We start from the raw sequence: 6,000 nt of genomic DNA on the forward strand, positions 1-6,000 counted from the left end.
GGGAAAATTATAATTCTTCTGCGTAAAAAAAAGAAGACTTTAAAAGAGAAATTATTCTTCTAAGCAGATTGGAATGCCTCTTAATACTAATAATGTCTGGAGGGTATCTTTAAACAGAAATATCAAGATATTAACTTTTTTACTGGATAAAACACAAGTGCTTTAATTTAATAACATTTTGATCACAATCACATTCGCCTCATTGAGCAACGTTTTAAATGTGTCATTTATAGAACACTATTTTTGGAAAGCCAATCTCTGTGAACCACTGTCTGATCATGTTCCAGTCAGAGTTCCCGGCACCATGCAGCCTAGTTTCTAGATGTAGACAGTCACAGAGGGTAGAGGAACATGAGGAAAACTCCACAACAGATAGCAGTTGGTCAAACTTTGGTCACAACGTTTACCAGTTTACCAGTAAACACAACATTTTGTCCTGTCTGTGCTGTTTTTCAGACAACAGCTGTGACTAGTGCTAGCTAGTGTCTGTTAGCTTACAGGCTCTAGGGTGCTAGTTAGTGTCTGTTAGCTCACATGGCTCTAGGGTGCTTTCTTGGGATCAATGAACATCTATCTATCAATCAATCTAGTTAGTGTCTGTTAGCTCACAGGGCTCTGAGGTGTGACTAATATTTTTCCTAGGTCTCACCTAACGTCCTTGCATCCGCTGCCTCTCCAAAAACAAAGCAATGTCGTTTATATAGATCTGGTTTAATTTTGCGCTACATGACCCATTTCTGATCTGATCACTCTGATTAGATGGATCACACACACAGATACACACACTCAAGTTCATGTTTTTAGTTCTTCAAACTTACCGTTTCAATTTACCTCAGGTTGTGTTACAACATACCCTGGCAATGGGTTAGGTTGTAACAATGGCACTCCTTGCATTTGACATCAGATAATGAATTCTGTGATATAGTTGGAGAAGTTAAAAACATTGCTATTTCTAGTAGACAAATGAGGGTACTTTGTTTCAAAATTGAGTGCCCTACCACAAACATTCTGCAAGTTATAGAAGATGAGTCGAAAAGTGTTACAACCATCCCGTCTCAGATGCGTCACCAAAAATTATCCGCAGGACAGCCGGTCTTGCCATTGTAAAACAGCTTTAATCTAGACCAGAAAGAATTAGTTAGTTATTTGCTATGAAAAAAAAATTATAAAAAATAAAAAATAGCTCATACTATTTGGCTTTTACAAAGACACTAGCCTTTAACGATGATGAATCTTTTCAACATTACCATCACACCCCGAGCCATGTATTCCACATAGGGACCTGGGTCCAAATACTCAGACAATGTATCCATATAAAAGTAATAATGAATTATAGTCAAACATCCTACATCCTACTTCAACCTACAACATGGCCCTAGGATTTCTGTGATGCAGAAAACTTGAATTTCAAGAATTTCAAGTTCAATTTCAAAAACAGAGTTAACTGTTAACACTAAATGTGGCAAAAGCAAAAAATGTAGCAAAAATTGTTTATAGGATTACCACAGATTAATTGTGGGCGGCTCAACTGTGGCTGGCTTAACTGCACCTGCCGAGCCACAAACCCCTATGATGCACTTTCGTTGCTTAAAACATACAAGTAATAATGCAGCTGCCCAGCCTGCAGCCCGGGCTTGACAGGCTGCCATACTCGTACACCTACAGCCTAAATGCATAATCACCAAAAGAGACATAGATAATGGTATATGGCTGCTTGACACCACCATGTTGGACACTCACACACACACACACACACACACACACACACACACACACTTTACTTTTGTCTACAGACCAGTTTTGCCCAGTATTAGGGTTTAACTGGTTTCTGAGTTAACTGGTGATAGAGGCAGATGTGGTGTTGGCGCGGCCCTCAGGACCCAATCCCAACTAACCAGGAAATAAACATTTTTATCACTTTTCTTCTGTTTCACATTCATTTGTCGGTTTCCAGTGAAGCTTGACGGTAGAAACGAGTTGCTGAGCATTAATTCCTGCCCCGAGAGACATTCATGCAAACAGTTGCCATTGTCATTAGGAACGTCTCTTACTGCAAGCCAAAGAACAAAAACCAACACTGTATTTAAAATGTAAGCAAAGTGGGGTATTTTATATTGTAGGAAAAATAAATGTCTCAATGTAAGTAATTTGCTGGCTAAGTTTCTTGTTGATAACTTATTTATTTTTATATAATATTTTCACCTACAGTATGTCTTTCAAATTGTGTAGGATTTAAAAATCTTTCAAGGCTGTTTCTCAAAATGGGTTTTTCTCATACTCTGAGTCAGGAAACTCAACTGCAGTAGCACTTACACATACCAATCTGTCCAGTTTCACTCCTATCTACTTGTGAAACCATTTACAGATGGGTTTGTTCAGATATCATTCATAGCGTAATGTATGTAACAGTGCATACCTAAAACATGGCAAAAATGGATTTCTTTGTGGCCTTTGACTCTAACATGTCAACAAAATAAAAGAACACTTTGGAACCTGCTCCTTTGTGGATGTTGCTACTAGGCATAGTGAAGTTTTCAATATTTTAAACATATATCTGAATGCTTTTTTAAATTATGGATAGCCAAACTTAAAATACCTATCAACAATTGGATTGTACATACCTAAAATTGCAGTTTTTCCTAATTATAATATTGCAGATATTCAGACTTTCAATAACATAACACGTCCAACCCACGGTGCATAATGTATGTGATGCAATACGAGAGAGATGCTGTCATTTGTACCTGGATGAATGAGTATAGGCGTACTGCATATTAAGGAATGTGGTTGTAATGAGCCGGCAGCTTAACATAACCCATCTACATAGCCCACATAAATATAATTACCTTTCTAGTTTAAATGTAAAAGGTATTACAACTTAATCTGAGTGGATGCACATTTTGCCACATCCGAATGTCTCCATGCTGTGTTCATTTGGGTGTAAAACCTCATATGTAGCTTATGTTTTACTTACAGGCTCTATGGAAATAATACCAGATCCCAATACACATAATCCATGTTGTAGCCTGTTATTGAATTAACTTGTGATTCCGTTGCAAGAATGAAGACCGACAACGTAGGTGGTTGTATCAATGCCTGTTTGAAATAATGCAAACGTCAATAAATTGTTCAAATGTACATTTTGTCATCTTTATTTCTGTCATACTCCTCCTGTTTAATGTGTTGGTAATTAGGTTTATTTAAGCCATCTGAATTGTTTGTTGACTCTGCAGCTGGAATACAAATGAAAAAAGAAGAAAATCCACTTTAAAGTAGTTAATTTACTTTCTTTTCTGTTACACTGACTGTCAAACTGGATAATAAAAGAAAGTTCTACTGTGTTCATTGTTTGTGTTTGTTCATGTTTAACCTGTACAACAATGAAAGAAATCTTATCACATTCATGCACGAGTAGTATGCAGCTGTTAAAACATAATGAAATAAGTGACACACTGGTATCGGAACAGCACTCGTTATCGACCGATAGTAAAGTTCAGGTATTGGAATCATTAACTGGAAGCAAAAAATGGTATCAGACCATTGATGAAAAACAGTAATATTAGTAATATACAGTAATAAACAGTAATATAACACTATTTTTAGTGTATCTTTGACCGCCAAGCAACAGTTTTGTTGTTCCTCAGTGACTTGTAACACAGACAGGGTGAATTTATGAAATGTAAAAGTTCTGTCACAAAACAATCATTGTTACATATCCTCAGGCTTTTGCAAGTGGGTAACTGAAAATCCTTGACCTTTTCGAGTGGGTAGATGGCGTACACCTGCTCAACGCATTCTCATGAACTTTCTGTATCATATGGTAGAAAATGTATTCACACCAAAACGTATTACAGGAATTTTGTATTCTTATACATCGCCCTTCAAAAAAAAGTGGAACGCTCATGAATTACAGTACTTAACATTTCATAGCTCTTTGAACGAATGGTTCAAGAATAGGCTGACCTGTGTATCAAGTAGACTTTACCACTGGTGTAATGAAACTGTTTGTGTGTATTCAGGCTGATTGGTCCCCTTCTTTTCAAATCAGATGAGGCTGCTGAATGAGCCCCAATTACGTTTTCATCTTTTACAAGTGAGGTTATATTGTCTGCCCTGACAGACAATAAGAGTGTCTGATGAGCAATGGTCAAGGCTAGCCTATAGCATTCAGAGAAACCAGATTCAGTTGGCTTGCAGGGGAGGGGTGAGGGGGGTGATGAACTTGAATGTAATATATAATGAAAATGAGCTGGGTTCCTATTCCCGTTCCCTTGGTCATTATGTGGCCATTTAGGCCAGCTTTAGCCCCTCGCCGCTCACCCTGAGGGCCTCTCCATCTCAGGGCTAACAGCTAATTAGCACGAGGAGGCTCGGCTAACGCAGAGACAGCTCTCTCCCTCTGATCACATTTGCTCAATGGCTGAGGACGCATGGAGGGATGAAATTAGAGTGATTAATTAGTCTTTGACACTCCGCCAAAGGTTCTCAATTTAGCGCTGTCACATCAATATAAAAGGCATCTCCTCAGCCGCACGCCGAGGCAACCTAAAGGAAAACGACGTGGGGGTATTACCAACAATTAAGACCAATTAGTGGAAACAACCCTCCATTGGGAAGACATACACAAACACGGCAGAGCACAGAAAGTTATGCCAAAGTACTATAATCACCGTATCTCTCTCTACCTTACTCTCAAACAGAACCAGAAATTGTTCTAATAGTACTATAGTTATTTTTGCTGATATTAGTTAATGTGGTTTTCAGTTATTTTTGATGTTGTTGTCAGATACAGGCTAATAATTTATATAGTCAAACACTACACTGCATCTCCCTAACCTAAAACAAGTTTAAATGTACATGTGCTGTATTTATATAGCGCTTTTACAGTCTTAACAACTGCTCAAAGCGCTTTTACATCTACAGGAAACATTCAACATTTACACACATTCATACACTGTGGCCGGGGCTGCCGTACAAGGTGCCACCTGCTCATCAGATAAACATTCACACACAGATGCACAGCACCGGGGGCAACTCGGGGTTCAGTGTCTTGCCCAAGGACACTTCGACAAGGACTGCAGGGGCGGGGATCAAACCACCAACCTTCCGATTGGCAGGCAACCGCTCTACCACTGAGCCACAGCCGCCCCGTTTACTAGTTCACTTCATTGTTGTTGTTGGTTGTGTTGTTCTTGGCTTTTAACTGCTGGTGTCCTGGAATGTACTTTGTAACCTTGTCAAAAAGTGCTGTAGAAATAAAGTGTATTATTATTATTATTGTTATTGTTATTATTATTATTATTATTATCATTATTATTATTATTATTATTATTATTATTATTATTATTATTATTATTATGTAATTGTTCATCTTAATGACACGTTTCAGCGCTATTTGTTGTAATAGAAACAATGTTTGTTTTTTTATCATATTAATGCAAAGGATTTGTGATATTGTTCATCATACAGTGAAACGTTTGATATTGGGCAATATAAATAAAATTGACTTGACATCATAGCATTGTGTTAGCAAAGCAGTAAGACGGGTTTACCAAGACTTAGTAGTAGGCATGGAGAGGGCTACATTCAGCCTGACGCTGTCGTACTCAGATTCTAGTCAGAATGGGAGTCTGATACTCCTCCAGTCAGCTGTCATTATCCAGTCCTTCCAGGATTTCAACCAGGAACCGTGAGTTTGGTGCAACTCGCAATTTTGCCCAAACACCGCAACCTTTTCGCACTTTTGACGAATAACCAGAGTTTCCCACAACTTAAAAGAATACCAGCAGTCTCACGTGCCAGCCTTTGTATCAGCATGTTACTCTGGGAGCCAATGACCAAGCAGGAATGAGAACGAGTTGACGTCACATGTACATCGCAAAATTCATAGATGTGCGTGACGACAAAACAGCTCATATTTACCAACAAAACGTACAGCAAAAGGCCGTGCAAAACGTTTCAATTTGTTTACGTCGTGCAAAAGTAAACTCATATTGGACA

Source organism: Etheostoma cragini, chromosome 5 (assembly GCF_013103735.1).
Source record: "Etheostoma cragini isolate CJK2018 chromosome 5, CSU_Ecrag_1.0, whole genome shotgun sequence".
Taxonomy (NCBI): domain Eukaryota; kingdom Metazoa; phylum Chordata; class Actinopteri; order Perciformes; family Percidae; genus Etheostoma; species Etheostoma cragini.